The sequence below is a fragment of the Mustela lutreola genome, chromosome 12 (genome assembly GCF_030435805.1).
Source record: "Mustela lutreola isolate mMusLut2 chromosome 12, mMusLut2.pri, whole genome shotgun sequence".
In the NCBI taxonomy this organism is placed as follows: Eukaryota; Metazoa; Chordata; class Mammalia; order Carnivora; family Mustelidae; genus Mustela; species Mustela lutreola.
The window spans coordinates 63050779-63070776 of record NC_081301.1 but is presented as its reverse complement, the minus strand read 5'-3'; positions in this window follow the sequence as shown (position 1 = coordinate 63070776).

The following is a 19998-nucleotide window of genomic DNA, read 5'->3' as shown; positions in this document are numbered from 1 at the left end:
ATCTGACTCCGCATTATTTCAGAGAGCTGATTCGGCGAGTTCAGAGTAGGCGCCTGGAGGCTAGCGCATGTCTGCCCCAGGGACAGCTGGCCAAGGAGCTGCTGTCTCCTTGGGCCCAGAGGCTCAGGACAGGCATGCTTTCTGCCCAGATTCCTTCCTAAGAGTGGAGCACGCGCCCTGCCCTACGCATCCCTTCCTGTCTCCTTAGCAGCCAGGCTTCTGTCTCTCTGCACTGGGAGCCGGGGATACTTGTATTGCCGGCTCTCCTGCTTCGCAATCTTTTCCAGACCAGAAGTCCAACGGCTCCTGCTCTTCTCTCCGGCAGCTTGCTGCACTTTCCACAGATATGCTCCTGCGGAGCAGAGTGAAAAACATTTCCCTTTCCTTAAGGCTCTTTCCACAGGTGCAATCGCGCTTCTCTCCCATGCAGCAGGGATGCCCAGGCATAGAGGATTTCGCTCCATATGGGTTTACTACACCGTGCTGAGGAGACCAGCTCAAGCAAACAGGAGCATCCCTCAGACCGGACTCTGATTTCCCAAAGAATGCTGTGCTTTCCCAGAGGGGATGCCAGGGCAAAGAGGCTTTCGCTCCATGCGGGTTTCTCCCATCGTTCTGCAAATACTAGGCTAAAGCAAGCAGCAACAGCAGCTCTCAGATCCGACTCTAATTTCCCAGCGACTGCTATGCTTTCGCAGAGGTTTTCACATGGCACGAACCGCACTTCGCTGCTGCTTCCTCAGAAAGGCTTTGGGTGTTCACTCTGCGCGGGAGGGAAGAAGAGCCGCGGGAGAGCTGTTGCCTCTTGGGACTTGCTCTCCCGGTCTCCGAGTTTACGCCCGGGATTCACCTTGCTATGCCGAACTAAGCAGACACAGTCACAACCCTGCAGCAGCGTGCTTGGCCTAGCATGGCACTCTATGCCTATGACCATTTCCTGGGGTACGTTAGGCTTTGGCTTTTGCTCCGGCTCTCAGGCAACCTAGGGGTCTAGGCCAGTGCCTTCACCACAGGAGAGAGGAGGCGACAGGATCCCTACACACGGCCCGTGCACAGATTAGAGAGTTTGTGGGACTGTGCCCACTCCTTCCCCTTAAACCTCGTGCCTCCTCCGAGCTTCCACATCCTGGAGGAAGATGGCATCTGACTCCCCGTTATTTCAGGGAGCTGTTTCTGCGAGTTCAGAGTAGGCGCCTGGTGGCTAGCGCATGTCTGCCCCAGGGACGGGTGGCCAAGGAACTGCTGTCTCCTTGGGCCCAGAGTTAAGGACAGGCATGCTCTCCGCCCAGACTCCTTCCCAAGAGTGGAGCACATGCCCTGCCCTACTCATCCTCTCCTGTCTCCTTCGCAGCTAGGCTTCTGTCTCTCTGCACTGGGAGTGGGTGACATTTGTATTTCCTCCGGGCGCTGTGCCTTCCAGGGCCGGTCTCCTGCTTCGCCACCTTTTCGAGACCATGGCCAACAGCACTTGCTCTTCTCCCCGAGCAGCGTGCTGCACCTACCACAGACTACTCCTTGGGACCGCCCTGAAAAACGTGTCCCTTTTCTTTAATGCTCTTTCCAGAGGCGCAACGGCGCTTCTCTCTCAGCCAGAGGGGATGCCCAGGCATAGAGGATTTCGCTCCCTGCGGGTTTATTACACCGTGCTGAGGAGACCAGCTCACGCAAACAGGATCATAACTCAGACCGGACTCTGATTTCCGAAATAATGGTGTGCTTTCCCAGAGGGGATGCCAGGGCAAAGAGGCTTTCGCTCTATGCGGGTTTCTCCCATCGTGCTGCGAATACGAGTCTAAAGCAAGCAGCAACAGCAGCCCTCAGATCCGACTCTGATTTCCCAGGGAATACTATGCTTACGCAGAGGTTTTCAGCTTGGCACGAACCGCACTTCGCTGCTGCTTCCTCAGAAAGGCTTTGGGTGTTCACTCTGCGCGGCAGCGAAGAAGAGCCGCGGGAGAGCTGGTGCCTCTTGGGACTTGCTTTCCCGGGCTCCGAGGTTACGCCCGGGATTCACCTTGCTATGCGGAACTAAGCAGACACAGTCACAACCCTGCAGCAGCGTGCTTGGCCTAGCATGGCACTCTATGCCTATGACCATCTTCTGTGGTAGGTTAGGCTTTGCCATTTGCTCCGGCTATCAGGCAGACTCCGGGTCTAGGCCAGTGCCTTCACCACAGGAGAGAGGAGGCGACAGGATCCCTGCACTAGGCCCGTGCGCAGATTAGGGAGCTTTGGGGGACTGTGCCCACTCCTTCCCCTTAAACACCATGCTTCCTCCGAGCTTCCCCATCATGGAGGAAGACGGCATCTGACTCCGCATTATTTCAGAGAGCTGATTCGGCGAGTTCAGAGTAGGCGCCTGGAGGCTAGCGCATGTCTGCCCCAGGGACAGCTGGCCAAGGAGCTGCTGTCTCCTTGGGCCCAGAGGCTCAGGACAGGCATGCTTTCTGCCCAGATTCCTTCCTAAGAGTGGAGCACGCGCCCTGCCCTACGCATCCCTTCCTGTCTCCTTAGCAGCCAGGCTTCTGTCTCTCTGCACTGGGAGCCGGGGATACTTGTATTGCCGGCTCTCCTGCTTCGCAATCTTTTCCAGACCAGAAGTCCAACGGCTCCTGCTCTTCTCTCCGGCAGCTTGCTGCACTTTCCACAGATATGCTCCTGCGGAGCAGAGTGAAAAACATTTCCCTTTCCTTAAGGCTCTTTCCACAGGTGCAATCGCGCTTCTCTCCCATGCAGCAGGGATGCCCAGGCATAGAGGATTTCGCTCCATATGGGTTTACTACACCGTGCTGAGGAGACCAGCTCAAGCAAACAGGAGCATCCCTCAGACCGGACTCTGATTTCCCAAAGAATGCTGTGCTTTCCCAGAGGGGATGCCAGGGCAAAGAGGCTTTCGCTCCATGCGGGTTTCTCCCATCGTTCTGCAAATACTAGGCTAAAGCAAGCAGCAACAGCAGCTCTCAGATCCGACTCTAATTTCCCAGCGACTGCTATGCTTTCGCAGAGGTTTTCACATGGCACGAACCGCACTTCGCTGCTGCTTCCTCAGAAAGGCTTTGGGTGTTCACTCTGCGCGGGAGGGAAGAAGAGCCGCGGGAGAGCTGTTGCCTCTTGGGACTTGCTCTCCCGGTCTCCGAGTTTACGCCCGGGATTCACCTTGCTATGCCGAACTAAGCAGACACAGTCACAACCCTGCAGCAGCGTGCTTGGCCTAGCATGGCACTCTATGCCTATGACCATTTCCTGGGGTAGGTTAGGCTTTGGCTTTTGCTCCGGCTCCCAGGCAACCTAGGGGTCTAGGCCAGTGCCTTCACCACAGGAGAGAGGAGGCGACAGGATCCCTACACACGGCCCGTGCACAGATTAGAGAGTTTGTGGGACTGTGCCCACTCCTTCCCCTTAAACCTCGTGCCTACTCCGAGCTTCCACATCCTGGAGGAAGATGGCATCTGACTCCCCGTTATTTCAGGGAGCTGTTTCTGCGAGTTCAGAGTAGGCGCCTGGTGGCTAGCGCATGTCTGCCCCAGGGACGGGTGGCCAAGGAACTGCTGTCTCCTTGGGCCCAGAGTTAAGGACAGGCATGCTCTCCGCCCAGACTCCTTCCCAAGAGTGGAGCACATGCCCTGCCCTACTCATCCTCTCCTGTCTCCTTCGCAGCTAGGCTTCTGTCTCTCTGCACTGGGAGAGGGTGACATTTGTATTTCCTCCGGGCGCTGTGCCTTCCAGGGCCGGTCTCCTGCTTCGCCACCTTTTCGAGACCATGGCCAACAGCACTTGCTCTTCTCCCCGAGCAGCGTGCTGCACCTACCACAGACTACTCCTTGGGACCGCCCTCAAAAACGTGTCCCTTTTCTTTAATGCTCTTTCCAGAGGCGCAACGGCGCTTCTCTCTCAGGCAGAGGGGATGCCCAGGCATAGAGGATTTCGCTCCCTGCGGGTTTATTACACCGTGCTGAGGAGACCAGCTCACGCAAACAGGAGCATAACTCAGACCGGACTCTGATTTCCGAAATAATGGTGTGCTTTCCCAGAGGGGATGCCAGGGCAAAGAGGCTTTCGCTCTATGCGGGTTTCTCCCATCGTGCTGCGAATACGAGTCTAAAGCAAGCAGCAACAGCAGCCCTCAGATCCGACTCTGATTTCCCAGGGAATACTATGCTTACGCAGAGGTTTTCAGCTTGGCACGAACCGCACTTCGCTGCTGCTTCCTCAGAAAGGCTTTGGGTGTTCACTCTGCGCGGCAGCGAAGAAGAGCCGCGGGAGAGCTGGTGCCTCTTGGGACTTGCTTTCCCGGGCTCCGAGGTTACGCCCGGGATTCACCTTGCTATGCGGAACTAAGCAGACACAGTCACAACCCTGCAGCAGCGTGCTTGGCCTAGCATGGCACTCTATGCCTATGACCATCTTCTGTGGTAGGTTAGGCTTTGCCATTTGCTCCGGCTATCAGGCAGACTCCGGGTCTAGGCCAGTGCCTTCACCACAGGAGAGAGGAGGCGACAGGATCCCTGCACTAGGCCCGTGCGCAGATTAGGGAGCTTTGGGGGACTGTGCCCACTCCTTCCCCTTAAACACCATGCTTCCTCCGAGCTTCCCCATCATGGAGGAAGACGGCATCTGACTCCGCATTATTTCAGAGAGCTGATTCGGCGAGTTCAGAGTAGGCGCCTGGAGGCTAGCGCATGTCTGCCCCAGGGACAGCTGGCCAAGGAGCTGCTGTCTCCTTGGGCCCAGAGGCTCAGGACAGGCATGCTTTCTGCCCAGATTCCTTCCTAAGAGTGGAGCACGCGCCCTGCCCTACGCATCCCTTCCTGTCTCCTTAGCAGCCAGGCTTCTGTCTCTCTGCACTGGGAGCCGGGGATACTTGTATTGCCGGCTCTCCTGCTTCGCAATCTTTTCCAGACCAGAAGTCCAACGGCTCCTGCTCTTCTCTCCGGCAGCTTGCTGCACTTTCCACAGATATGCTCCTGGGGAGCAGAGTGAAAAGCATTTCCCTTTCCTTAAGGCTCTTTCCACAGGTGCAATCGCGCTTCTCTCCCATGCAGCAGGGATGCCCAGGCATAGAGGATTTCGCTCCATATGGGTTTACTACACCGTGCTGAGGAGACCAGCTCAAGCAAACAGGAGCATCCCTCAGACCGGACTCTGATTTCCCAAAGAATGCTGTGCTTTCCCAGAGGGGATGCCAGGGCAAAGAGGCTTTCGCTCCATGCGGGTTTCTCCCATCGTTCTGCAAATACTAGGCTAAAGCAAGCAGCAACAGCAGCTCTCAGATCCGACTCTAATTTCCCAGCGACTGCTATGCTTTCGCAGAGGTTTTCACATGGCACGAACCGCACTTCGCTGCTGCTTCCTCAGAAAGGCTTTGGGTGTTCACTCTGCGCGGGAGGGAAGAAGAGCCGCGGGAGAGCTGTTGCCTCTTGGGACTTGCTCTCCCGGTCTCCGAGTTTACGCCCGGGATTCACCTTGCTATGCCGAACTAAGCAGACACAGTCACAACCCTGCAGCAGCGTGCTTGGCCTAGCATGGCACTCTATGCCTATGACCATTTCCTGGGGTAGGTTAGGCTTTGGCTTTTGCTCCGGCTCTCAGGCAACCTAGGGGTCTAGGCCAGTGCCTTCACCACAGGAGAGAGGAGGCGACAGGATCCCTACACACGGCCCGTGCACAGATTAGAGAGTTTGTGGGACTGTGCCCACTCCTTCCCCTTAAACCTCGTGCCTCCTCCGAGCTTCCACATCCTGGAGGAAGATGGCATCTGACTCCCCGTTATTTCAGGGAGCTGTTTCTGCGAGTTCAGAGTAGGCGCCTGGTGGCTAGCGCATGTCTGCCCCAGGGACGGGTGGCCAAGGAACTGCTGTCTCCTTGGGCCCAGAGTTAAGGACAGGCATGCTCTCCGCCCAGACTCCTTCCCAAGAGTGGAGCACATGCCCTGCCCTACTCATCCTCTCCTGTCTCCTTCGCAGCTAGGCTTCTGTCTCTCTGCACTGGGAGAGGGTGACATTTGTATTTCCTCCGGGCGCTGTGCCTTCCAGGGCCGGTCTCCTGCTTCGCCACCTTTTCGAGACCATGGCCAACAGCACTTGCTCTTCTCCCCGAGCAGCGTGCTGCACCTACCACAGACTACTCCTTGGGACCGCCCTGAAAAACGTGTCCCTTTTCTTTAATGCTCTTTCCAGAGGCGCAACGGCGCTTCTCTCTCAGGCAGAGGGGATGCCCAGGCATAGAGGATTTCGCTCCCTGCGGGTTTATTACACCGTGCTGAGGAGACCAGCTCACGCAAACAGGAGCATAACTCAGACCGGACTCTGATTTCCGAAATAATGGTGTGCTTTCCCAGAGGGGATGCCAGGGCAAAGAGGCTTTCGCTCTATGCGGGTTTCTCCCATCGTGCTGCGAATACGAGTCTAAAGCAAGCAGCAACAGCAGCCCTCAGATCCGACTCTGATTTCCCAGGGAATACTATGCTTACGCAGAGGTTTTCAGCTTGGCACGAACCGCACTTCGCTGCTGCTTCCTCAGAAAGGCTTTGGGTGTTCACTCTGCGCGGCAGCGAAGAAGAGCCGCGGGAGAGCTGGTGCCTCTTGGGACTTGCTTTCCCGGGCTCCGAGGTTACGCCCGGGATTCACCTTGCTATGCGGAACTAAGCAGACACAGTCACAACCCTGCAGCAGCGTGCTTGGCCTAGCATGGCACTCTATGCCTATGACCATCTTCTGTGGTAGGTTAGGCTTTGCCATTTGCTCCGGCTATCAGGCAGACTCCGGGTCTAGGCCAGTGCCTTCACCACAGGAGAGAGGAGGCGACAGGATCCCTGCACTAGGCCCGTGCGCAGATTAGGGAGCTTTGGGGGACTGTGCCCACTCCTTCCCCTTAAACACCATGCTTCCTCCGAGCTTCCCCATCATGGAGGAAGACGGCATCTGACTCCGCATTATTTCAGAGAGCTGATTCGGCGAGTTCAGAGTAGGCGCCTGGAGGCTAGCGCATGTCTGCCCCAGGGACAGCTGGCCAAGGAGCTGCTGTCTCCTTGGGCCCAGAGGCTCAGGACAGGCATGCTTTCTGCCCAGATTCCTTCCTAAGAGTGGAGCACGCGCCCTGCCCTACGCATCCCTTCCTGTCTCCTTAGCAGCCAGGCTTCTGTCTCTCTGCACTGGGAGCCGGGGATACTTGTATTGCCGGCTCTCCTGCTTCGCAATCTTTTCCAGACCAGAAGTCCAACGGCTCCTGCTCTTCTCTCCGGCAGCTTGCTGCACTTTCCACAGATATGCTCCTGGGGAGCAGAGTGAAAAGCATTTCCCTTTCCTTAAGGCTCTTTCCACAGGTGCAATCGCGCTTCTCTCCCATGCAGCAGGGATGCCCAGGCATAGAGGATTTCGCTCCATATGGGTTTACTACACCGTGCTGAGGAGACCAGCTCAAGCAAACAGGAGCATCCCTCAGACCGAACTCTGATTTCCCAAAGAATGCTGTGCTTTCCCAGAGGGGATGCCAGGGCAAAGAGGCTTTCGCTCCATGCGGGTTTCTCCCATCGTTCTGCAAATACTAGGCTAAAGCAAGCAGCAACAGCAGCTCTCAGATCCGACTCTAATTTCCCAGCGACTGCTATGCTTTCGCAGAGGTTTTCACATGGCACGAACCGCACTTCGCTGCTGCTTCCTCAGAAAGGCTTTGGGTGTTCACTCTGCGCGGGAGGGAAGAAGAGCCGCGGGAGAGCTGTTGCCTCTTGGGACTTGCTCTCCCGGTCTCCGAGTTTACGCCCGGGATTCACCTTGCTATGCCGAACTAAGCAGACACAGTCACAACCCTGCAGCAGCGTGCTTGGCCTAGCATGGCACTCTATGCCTATGACCATTTCCTGGGGTAGGTTAGGCTTTGGCTTTTGCTCCGGCTCTCAGGCAACCTAGGGGTCTAGGCCAGTGCCTTCACCACAGGAGAGAGGAGGCGACAGGATCCCTACACACGGCCCGTGCACAGATTAGAGAGTTTGTGGGACTGTGCCCACTCCTTCCCCTTAAACCTCGTGCCTCCTCCGAGCTTCCACATCCTGGAGGAAGATGGCATCTGACTCCCCGTTATTTCAGGGAGCTGTTTCTGCGAGTTCAGAGTAGGCGCCTGGTGGCTAGCGCATGTCTGCCCCAGGGACGGGTGGCCAAGGAACTGCTGTCTCCTTGGGCCCAGAGTTAAGGACAGGCATGCTCTCCGCCCAGACTCCTTCCCAAGAGTGGAGCACATGCCCTGCCCTACTCATCCTCTCCTGTCTCCTTCGCAGCTAGGCTTCTGTCTCTCTGCACTGGGAGAGGGTGACATTTGTATTTCCTCCGGGCGCTGTGCCTTCCAGGGCCGGTCTCCTGCTTCGCCACCTTTTCGAGACCATGGCCAACAGCACTTGCTCTTCTCCCCGAGCAGCGTGCTGCACCTACCACAGACTACTCCTTGGGACCGCCCTCAAAAACGTGTCCCTTTTCTTTAATGCTCTTTCCAGAGGCGCAACGGCGCTTCTCTCTCAGGCAGAGGGGATGCCCAGGCATAGAGGATTTCGCTCCCTGCGGGTTTATTACACCGTGCTGAGGAGACCAGCTCACGCAAACAGGAGCATAACTCAGACCGGACTCTGATTTCCGAAATAATGGTGTGCTTTCCCAGAGGGGATGCCAGGGCAAAGAGGCTTTCGCTCTATGCGGGTTTCTCCCATCGTGCTGCGAATACGAGTCTAAAGCAAGCAGCAACAGCAGCCCTCAGATCCGACTCTGATTTCCCAGGGAATACTATGCTTACGCAGAGGTTTTCAGCTTGGCACGAACCGCACTTCGCTGCTGCTTCCTCAGAAAGGCTTTGGGTGTTCACTCTGCGCGGCAGCGAAGAAGAGCCGCGGGAGAGCTGGTGCCTCTTGGGACTTGCTTTCCCGGGCTCCGAGGTTACGCCCGGGATTCACCTTGCTATGCGGAACTAAGCAGACACAGTCACAACCCTGCAGCAGCGTGCTTGGCCTAGCATGGCACTCTATGCCTATGACCATCTTCTGTGGTAGGTTAGGCTTTGCCATTTGCTCCGGCTATCAGGCAGACTCCGGGTCTAGGCCAGTGCCTTCACCACAGGAGAGAGGAGGCGACAGGATCCCTGCACTAGGCCCGTGCGCAGATTAGGGAGCTTTGGGGGACTGTGCCCACTCCTTCCCCTTAAACACCATGCTTCCTCCGAGCTTCCCCATCATGGAGGAAGACGGCATCTGACTCCGCATTATTTCAGAGAGCTGATTCGGCGAGTTCAGAGTAGGCGCCTGGAGGCTAGCGCATGTCTGCCCCAGGGACAGCTGGCCAAGGAGCTGCTGTCTCCTTGGGCCCAGAGGCTCAGGACAGGCATGCTTTCTGCCCAGATTCCTTCCTAAGAGTGGAGCACGCGCCCTGCCCTACGCATCCCTTCCTGTCTCCTTAGCAGCCAGGCTTCTGTCTCTCTGCACTGGGAGCCGGGGATACTTGTATTGCCGGCTCTCCTGCTTCGCAATCTTTTCCAGACCAGAAGTCCAACGGCTCCTGCTCTTCTCTCCGGCAGCTTGCTGCACTTTCCACAGATATGCTCCTGGGGAGCAGAGTGAAAAGCATTTCCCTTTCCTTAAGGCTCTTTCCACAGGTGCAATCGCGCTTCTCTCCCATGCAGCAGGGATGCCCAGGCATAGAGGATTTCGCTCCATATGGGTTTACTACACCGTGCTGAGGAGACCAGCTCAAGCAAACAGGAGCATCCCTCAGACCGAACTCTGATTTCCCAAAGAATGCTGTGCTTTCCCAGAGGGGATGCCAGGGCAAAGAGGCTTTCGCTCCATGCGGGTTTCTCCCATCGTTCTGCAAATACTAGGCTAAAGCAAGCAGCAACAGCAGCTCTCAGATCCGACTCTAATTTCCCAGCGACTGCTATGCTTTCGCAGAGGTTTTCACATGGCACGAACCGCACTTCGCTGCTGCTTCCTCAGAAAGGCTTTGGGTGTTCACTCTGCGCGGGAGGGAAGAAGAGCCGCGGGAGAGCTGTTGCCTCTTGGGACTTGCTCTCCCGGTCTCCGAGTTTACGCCCGGGATTCACCTTGCTATGCCGAACTAAGCAGACACAGTCACAACCCTGCAGCAGCGTGCTTGGCCTAGCATGGCACTCTATGCCTATGACCATTTCCTGGGGTAGGTTAGGCTTTGGCTTTTGCTCCGGCTCTCAGGCAACCTAGGGGTCTAGGCCAGTGCCTTCACCACAGGAGAGAGGAGGCGACAGGATCCCTACACACGGCCCGTGCACAGATTAGAGAGTTTGTGGGACTGTGCCCACTCCTTCCCCTTAAACCTCGTGCCTCCTCCGAGCTTCCACATCCTGGAGGAAGATGGCATCTGACTCCCCGTTATTTCAGGGAGCTGTTTCTGCGAGTTCAGAGTAGGCGCCTGGTGGCTAGCGCATGTCTGCCCCAGGGACGGGTGGCCAAGGAACTGCTGTCTCCTTGGGCCCAGAGTTAAGGACAGGCATGCTCTCCGCCCAGACTCCTTCCCAAGAGTGGAGCACATGCCCTGCCCTACTCATCCTCTCCTGTCTCCTTCGCAGCTAGGCTTCTGTCTCTCTGCACTGGGAGAGGGTGACATTTGTATTTCCTCCGGGCGCTGTGCCTTCCAGGGCCGGTCTCCTGCTTCGCCACCTTTTCGAGACCATGGCCAACAGCACTTGCTCTTCTCCCCGAGCAGCGTGCTGCACCTACCACAGACTACTCCTTGGGACCGCCCTCAAAAACGTGTCCCTTTTCTTTAATGCTCTTTCCAGAGGCGCAACGGCGCTTCTCTCTCAGGCAGAGGGGATGCCCAGGCATAGAGGATTTCGCTCCCTGCGGGTTTATTACACCGTGCTGAGGAGACCAGCTCACGCAAACAGGAGCATAACTCAGACCGGACTCTGATTTCCGAAATAATGGTGTGCTTTCCCAGAGGGGATGCCAGGGCAAAGAGGCTTTCGCTCTATGCGGGTTTCTCCCATCGTGCTGCGAATACGAGTCTAAAGCAAGCAGCAACAGCAGCCCTCAGATCCGACTCTGATTTCCCAGGGAATACTATGCTTACGCAGAGGTTTTCAGCTTGGCACGAACCGCACTTCGCTGCTGCTTCCTCAGAAAGGCTTTGGGTGTTCACTCTGCGCGGCAGCGAAGAAGAGCCGCGGGAGAGCTGGTGCCTCTTGGGACTTGCTTTCCCGGGCTCCGAGGTTACGCCCGGGATTCACCTTGCTATGCGGAACTAAGCAGACACAGTCACAACCCTGCAGCAGCGTGCTTGGCCTAGCATGGCACTCTATGCCTATGACCATCTTCTGTGGTAGGTTAGGCTTTGCCATTTGCTCCGGCTATCAGGCAGACTCCGGGTCTAGGCCAGTGCCTTCACCACAGGAGAGAGGAGGCGACAGGATCCCTGCACTAGGCCCGTGCGCAGATTAGGGAGCTTTGGGGGACTGTGCCCACTCCTTCCCCTTAAACACCATGCTTCCTCCGAGCTTCCCCATCATGGAGGAAGACGGCATCTGACTCCGCATTATTTCAGAGAGCTGATTCGGCGAGTTCAGAGTAGGCGCCTGGAGGCTAGCGCATGTCTGCCCCAGGGACAGCTGGCCAAGGAGCTGCTGTCTCCTTGGGCCCAGAGGCTCAGGACAGGCATGCTTTCTGCCCAGATTCCTTCCTAAGAGTGGAGCACGCGCCCTGCCCTACGCATCCCTTCCTGTCTCCTTAGCAGCCAGGCTTCTGTCTCTCTGCACTGGGAGCCGGGGATACTTGTATTGCCGGCTCTCCTGCTTCGCAATCTTTTCCAGACCAGAAGTCCAACGGCTCCTGCTCTTCTCTCCGGCAGCTTGCTGCACTTTCCACAGATATGCTCCTGCGGAGCAGAGTGAAAAACATTTCCCTTTCCTTAAGGCTCTTTCCACAGGTGCAATCGCGCTTCTCTCCCATGCAGCAGGGATGCCCAGGCATAGAGGATTTCGCTCCATATGGGTTTACTACACCGTGCTGAGGAGACCAGCTCAAGCAAACAGGAGCATCCCTCAGACCGGACTCTGATTTCCCAAAGAATGCTGTGCTTTCCCAGAGGGGATGCCAGGGCAAAGAGGCTTTCGCTCCATGCGGGTTTCTCCCATCGTTCTGCAAATACTAGGCTAAAGCAAGCAGCAACAGCAGCTCTCAGATCCGACTCTAATTTCCCAGCGACTGCTATGCTTTCGCAGAGGTTTTCACATGGCACGAACCGCACTTCGCTGCTGCTTCCTCAGAAAGGCTTTGGGTGTTCACTCTGCGCGGGAGGGAAGAAGAGCCGCGGGAGAGCTGTTGCCTCTTGGGACTTGCTCTCCCGGTCTCCGAGTTTACGCCCGGGATTCACCTTGCTATGCCGAACTAAGCAGACACAGTCACAACCCTGCAGCAGCGTGCTTGGCCTAGCATGGCACTCTATGCCTATGACCATTTCCTGGGGTAGGTTAGGCTTTGGCTTTTGCTCCGGCTCTCAGGCAACCTAGGGGTCTAGGCCAGTGCCTTCACCACAGGAGAGAGGAGGCGACAGGATCCCTACACACGGCCCGTGCACAGATTAGAGAGTTTGTGGGACTGTGCCCACTCCTTCCCCTTAAACCTCGTGCCTCCTCCGAGCTTCCACATCCTGGAGGAAGATGGCATCTGACTCCCCGTTATTTCAGGGAGCTGTTTCTGCGAGTTCAGAGTAGGCGCCTGGTGGCTAGCGCATGTCTGCCCCAGGGACGGGTGGCCAAGGAACTGCTGTCTCCTTGGGCCCAGAGTTAAGGACAGGCATGCTCTCCGCCCAGACTCCTTCCCAAGAGTGGAGCACATGCCCTGCCCTACTCATCCTCTCCTGTCTCCTTCGCAGCTAGGCTTCTGTCTCTCTGCACTGGGAGTGGGTGACATTTGTATTTCCTCCGGGCGCTGTGCCTTCCAGGGCCGGTCTCCTGCTTCGCCACCTTTTCGAGACCATGGCCAACAGCACTTGCTCTTCTCCCCGAGCAGCGTGCTGCACCTACCACAGACTACTCCTTGGGACCGCCCTGAAAAACGTGTCCCTTTTCTTTAATGCTCTTTCCAGAGGCGCAACGGCGCTTCTCTCTCAGCCAGAGGGGATGCCCAGGCATAGAGGATTTCGCTCCCTGCGGGTTTATTACACCGTGCTGAGGAGACCAGCTCACGCAAACAGGATCATAACTCAGACCGGACTCTGATTTCCGAAATAATGGTGTGCTTTCCCAGAGGGGATGCCAGGGCAAAGAGGCTTTCGCTCTATGCGGGTTTCTCCCATCGTGCTGCGAATACGAGTCTAAAGCAAGCAGCAACAGCAGCCCTCAGATCCGACTCTGATTTCCCAGGGAATACTATGCTTACGCAGAGGTTTTCAGCTTGGCACGAACCGCACTTCGCTGCTGCTTCCTCAGAAAGGCTTTGGGTGTTCACTCTGCGCGGCAGCGAAGAAGAGCCGCGGGAGAGCTGGTGCCTCTTGGGACTTGCTTTCCCGGGCTCCGAGGTTACGCCCGGGATTCACCTTGCTATGCGGAACTAAGCAGACACAGTCACAACCCTGCAGCAGCGTGCTTGGCCTAGCATGGCACTCTATGCCTATGACCATCTTCTGTGGTAGGTTAGGCTTTGCCATTTGCTCCGGCTATCAGGCAGACTCCGGGTCTAGGCCAGTGCCTTCACCACAGGAGAGAGGAGGCGACAGGATCCCTGCACTAGGCCCGTGCGCAGATTAGGGAGCTTTGGGGGACTGTGCCCACTCCTTCCCCTTAAACACCATGCTTCCTCCGAGCTTCCCCATCATGGAGGAAGACGGCATCTGACTCCGCATTATTTCAGAGAGCTGATTCGGCGAGTTCAGAGTAGGCGCCTGGAGGCTAGCGCATGTCTGCCCCAGGGACAGCTGGCCAAGGAGCTGCTGTCTCCTTGGGCCCAGAGGCTCAGGACAGGCATGCTTTCTGCCCAGATTCCTTCCTAAGAGTGGAGCACGCGCCCTGCCCTACGCATCCCTTCCTGTCTCCTTAGCAGCCAGGCTTCTGTCTCTCTGCACTGGGAGCCGGGGATACTTGTATTGCCGGCTCTCCTGCTTCGCAATCTTTTCCAGACCAGAAGTCCAACGGCTCCTGCTCTTCTCTCCGGCAGCTTGCTGCACTTTCCACAGATATGCTCCTGCGGAGCAGAGTGAAAAACATTTCCCTTTCCTTAAGGCTCTTTCCACAGGTGCAATCGCGCTTCTCTCCCATGCAGCAGGGATGCCCAGGCATAGAGGATTTCGCTCCATATGGGTTTACTACACCGTGCTGAGGAGACCAGCTCAAGCAAACAGGAGCATCCCTCAGACCGGACTCTGATTTCCCAAAGAATGCTGTGCTTTCCCAGAGGGGATGCCAGGGCAAAGAGGCTTTCGCTCCATGCGGGTTTCTCCCATCGTTCTGCAAATACTAGGCTAAAGCAAGCAGCAACAGCAGCTCTCAGATCCGACTCTAATTTCCCAGCGACTGCTATGCTTTCGCAGAGGTTTTCACATGGCACGAACCGCACTTCGCTGCTGCTTCCTCAGAAAGGCTTTGGGTGTTCACTCTGCGCGGGAGGGAAGAAGAGCCGCGGGAGAGCTGTTGCCTCTTGGGACTTGCTCTCCCGGTCTCCGAGTTTACGCCCGGGATTCACCTTGCTATGCCGAACTAAGCAGACACAGTCACAACCCTGCAGCAGCGTGCTTGGCCTAGCATGGCACTCTATGCCTATGACCATTTCCTGGGGTAGGTTAGGCTTTGGCTTTTGCTCCGGCTCCCAGGCAACCTAGGGGTCTAGGCCAGTGCCTTCACCACAGGAGAGAGGAGGCGACAGGATCCCTACACACGGCCCGTGCACAGATTAGAGAGTTTGTGGGACTGTGCCCACTCCTTCCCCTTAAACCTCGTGCCTCCTCCGAGCTTCCACATCCTGGAGGAAGATGGCATCTGACTCCCCGTTATTTCAGGGAGCTGTTTCTGCGAGTTCAGAGTAGGCGCCTGGTGGCTAGCGCATGTCTGCCCCAGGGACGGGTGGCCAAGGAACTGCTGTCTCCTTGGGCCCAGAGTTAAGGACAGGCATGCTCTCCGCCCAGACTCCTTCCCAAGAGTGGAGCACATGCCCTGCCCTACTCATCCTCTCCTGTCTCCTTCGCAGCTAGGCTTCTGTCTCTCTGCACTGGGAGAGGGTGACATTTGTATTTCCTCCGGGCGCTGTGCCTTCCAGGGCCGGTCTCCTGCTTCGCCACCTTTTCGAGACCATGGCCAACAGCACTTGCTCTTCTCCCCGAGCAGCGTGCTGCACCTACCACAGACTACTCCTTGGGACCGCCCTGAAAAACGTGTCCCTTTTCTTTAATGCTCTTTCCAGAGGCGCAACGGCGCTTCTCTCTCAGGCAGAGGGGATGCCCAGGCATAGAGGATTTCGCTCCCTGCGGGTTTATTACACCGTGCTGAGGAGACCAGCTCACGCAAACAGGAGCATAACTCAGACCGGACTCTGATTTCCGAAATAATGGTGTGCTTTCCCAGAGGGGATGCCAGGGCAAAGAGGCTTTCGCTCTATGCGGGTTTCTCCCATCGTGCTGCGAATACGAGTCTAAAGCAAGCAGCAACAGCAGCCCTCAGATCCGACTCTGATTTCCCAGGGAATACTATGCTTACGCAGAGGTTTTCAGCCTGGCACGAACCGCACTTCGCTGCTGCTTCCTCAGAAAGGCTTTGGGTGTTCACTCTGCGCGGCAGCGAAGAAGAGCCGCGGGAGAGCTGGTGCCTCTTGGGACTTGCTTTCCCGGGCTCCGAGGTTACGCCCGGGATTCACCTTGCTATGCGGAACTAAGCAGACACAGTCACAACCCTGCAGCAGCGTGCTTGGCCTAGCATGGCACTCTATGCCTATGACCATCTTCTGTGGTAGGTTAGGCTTTGCCATTTGCTCCGGCTATCAGGCAGACTCCGGGTCTAGGCCAGTGCCTTCACCACAGGAGAGAGGAGGCGACAGGATCCCTGCACTAGGCCCGTGCGCAGATTAGGGAGCTTTGGGGGACTGTGCCCACTCCTTCCCCTTAAACACCATGCTTCCTCCGAGCTTCCCCATCATGGAGGAAGACGGCATCTGACTCCGCATTATTTCAGAGAGCTGATTCGGCGAGTTCAGAGTAGGCGCCTGGAGGCTAGCGCATGTCTGCCCCAGGGACAGCTGGCCAAGGAGCTGCTGTCTCCTTGGGCCCAGAGGCTCAGGACAGGCATGCTTTCTGCCCAGATTCCTTCCTAAGAGTGGAGCACGCGCCCTGCCCTACGCATCCCTTCCTGTCTCCTTAGCAGCCAGGCTTCTGTCTCTCTGCACTGGGAGCCGGGGATACTTGTATTGCCGGCTCTCCTGCTTCGCAATCTTTTCCAGACCAGAAGTCCAACGGCTCCTGCTCTTCTCTCCGGCAGCTTGCTGCACTTTCCACAGATATGCTCCTGGGGAGCAGAGTGAAAAGCATTTCCCTTTCCTTAAGGCTCTTTCCACAGGTGCAATCGCGCTTCTCTCCCATGCAGCAGGGATGCCCAGGCATAGAGGATTTCGCTCCATATGGGTTTACTACACCGTGCTGAGGAGACCAGCTCAAGCAAACAGGAGCATCCCTCAGACCGGACTCTGATTTCCCAAAGAATGCTGTGCTTTCCCAGAGGGGATGCCAGGGCAAAGAGGCTTTCGCTCCATGCGGGTTTCTCCCATCGTTCTGCAAATACTAGGCTAAAGCAAGCAGCAACAGCAGCTCTCAGATCCGACTCTAATTTCCCAGCGACTGCTATGCTTTCGCAGAGGTTTTCACATGGCACGAACCGCACTTCGCTGCTGCTTCCTCAGAAAGGCTTTGGGTGTTCACTCTGCGCGGGAGGGAAGAAGAGCCGCGGGAGAGCTGTTGCCTCTTGGGACTTGCTCTCCCGGTCTCCGAGTTTACGCCCGGGATTCACCTTGCTATGCCGAACTAAGCAGACACAGTCACAACCCTGCAGCAGCGTGCTTGGCCTAGCATGGCACTCTATGCCTATGACCATTTCCTGGGGTACGTTAGGCTTTGGCTTTTGCTCCGGCTCTCAGGCAACCTAGGGGTCTAGGCCAGTGCCTTCACCACAGGAGAGAGGAGGCGACAGGATCCCTACACACGGCCCGTGCACAGATTAGAGAGTTTGTGGGACTGTGCCCACTCCTTCCCCTTAAACCTCGTGCCTCCTCCGAGCTTCCACATCCTGGAGGAAGATGGCATCTGACTCCCCGTTATTTCAGGGAGCTGTTTCTGCGAGTTCAGAGTAGGCGCCTGGTGGCTAGCGCATGTCTGCCCCAGGGACGGGTGGCCAAGGAACTGCTGTCTCCTTGGGCCCAGAGTTAAGGACAGGCATGCTCTCCGCCCAGACTCCTTCCCAAGAGTGGAGCACATGCCCTGCCCTACTCATCCTCTCCTGTCTCCTTCGCAGCTAGGCTTCTGTCTCTCTGCACTGGGAGAGGGTGACATTTGTATTTCCTCCGGGCGCTGTGCCTTCCAGGGCCGGTCTCCTGCTTCGCCACCTTTTCGAGACCATGGCCAACAGCACTTGCTCTTCTCCCCGAGCAGCGTGCTGCACCTACCACAGACTACTCCTTGGGACCGCCCTGAAAAACGTGTCCCTTTTCTTTAATGCTCTTTCCAGAGGCGCAACGGCGCTTCTCTCTCAGGCAGAGGGGATGCCCAGGCATAGAGGATTTCGCTCCCTGCGGGTTTATTACACCGTGCTGAGGAGACCAGCTCACGCAAACAGGAGCATAACTCAGACCGGACTCTGATTTCCGAAATAATGGTGTGCTTTCCCAGAGGGGATGCCAGGGCAAAGAGGCTTTCGCTCTATGCGGGTTTCTCCCATCGTGCTGCGAATACGTCTAAAGCAAGCAGCAACAGCAGCCCTCAGATCCGACTCTGATTTCCCAGGGAATACTATGCTTACGCAGAGGTTTTCAGCTTGGCACGAACCGCACTTCGCTGCTGCTTCCTCAGAAAGGCTTTGGGTGTTCACTCTGCGCGGCAGCGAAGAAGAGCCGCGGGAGAGCTGGTGCCTCTTGGGACTTGCTTTCCCGGGCTCCGAGGTTACGCCCGGGATTCACCTTGCTATGCGGAACTAAGCAGACACAGTCACAACCCTGCAGCAGCGTGCTTGGCCTAGCATGGCACTCTATGCCTATGACCATCTTCTGTGGTAGGTTAGGCTTTGCCATTTGCTCCGGCTATCAGGCAGACTCCGGGTCTAGGCCAGTGCCTTCACCACAGGAGAGAGGAGGCGACAGGATCCCTGCACTAGGCCCGTGCGCAGATTAGGGAGCTTTGGGGGACTGTGCCCACTCCTTCCCCTTAAACACCATGCTTCCTCCGAGCTTCCCCATCATGGAGGAAGACGGCATCTGACTCCGCATTATTTCAGAGAGCTGATTCGGCGAGTTCAGAGTAGGCGCCTGGAGGCTAGCGCATGTCTGCCCCAGGGACAGCTGGCCAAGGAGCTGCTGTCTCCTTGGGCCCAGAGGCTCAGGACAGGCATGCTTTCTGCCCAGATTCCTTCCTAAGAGTGGAGCACGCGCCCTGCCCTACGCATCCCTTCCTGTCTCCTTAGCAGCCAGGCTTCTGTCTCTCTGCACTGGGAGCCGGGGATACTTGTATTGCCGGCTCTCCTGCTTCGCAATCTTTTCCAGACCAGAAGTCCAACGGCTCCTGCTCTTCTCTCCGGCAGCTTGCTGCACTTTCCACAGATATGCTCCTGGGGAGCAGAGTGAAAAGCATTTCCCTTTCCTTAAGGCTCTTTCCACAGGTGCAATCGCGCTTCTCTCCCATGCAGCAGGGATGCCCAGGCATAGAGGATTTCGCTCCATATGGGTTTACTACACCGTGCTGAGGAGACCAGCTCAAGCAAACAGGAGCATCCCTCAGACCGAACTCTGATTTCCCAAAGAATGCTGTGCTTTCCCAGAGGGGATGCCAGGGCAAAGAGGCTTTCGCTCCATGCGGGTTTCTCCCATCGTTCTGCAAATACTAGGCTAAAGCAAGCAGCAACAGCAGCTCTCAGATCCGACTCTAATTTCCCAGCGACTGCTATGCTTTCGCAGAGGTTTTCACATGGCACGAACCGCACTTCGCTGCTGCTTCCTCAGAAAGGCTTTGGGTGTTCACTCTGCGCGGGAGGGAAGAAGAGCCGCGGGAGAGCTGTTGCCTCTTGGGACTTGCTCTCCCGGTCTCCGAGTTTACGCCCGGGATTCACCTTGCTATGCCGAACTAAGCAGACACAGTCACAACCCTGCAGCAGCGTGCTTGGCCTAGCATGGCACTCTATGCCTATGACCATTTCCTGGGGTAGGTTAGGCTTTGGCTTTTGCTCCGGCTCTCAGGCAACCTAGGGGTCTAGGCCAGTGCCTTCACCACAGGAGAGAGGAGGCGACAGGATCCCTACACACGGCCCGTGCACAGATTAGAGAGTTTGTGGGACTGTGCCCACTCCTTCCCCTTAAACCTCGTGCCTCCTCCGAGCTTCCACATCCTGGAGGAAGATGGCATCTGACTCCCCGTTATTTCAGGGAGCTGTTTCTGCGAGTTCAGAGTAGGCGCCTGGTGGCTAGCGCATGTCTGCCCCAGGGACGGGTGGCCAAGGAACTGCTGTCTCCTTGGGCCCAGAGTTAAGGACAGGCATGCTCTCCGCCCAGACTCCTTCCCAAGAGTGGAGCACATGCCCTGCCCTACTCATCCTCTCCTGTCTCCTTCGCAGCTAGGCTTCTGTCTCTCTGCACTGGGAGAGGGTGACATTTGTATTTCCTCCGGGCGCTGTGCCTTCCAGGGCCGGTCTCCTGCTTCGCCACCTTTTCGAGACCATGGCCAACAGCACTTGCTCTTCTCCCCGAGCAGCGTGCTGCACCTACCACAGACTACTCCTTGGGACCGCCCTGAAAAACGTGTCCCTTTTCTTTAA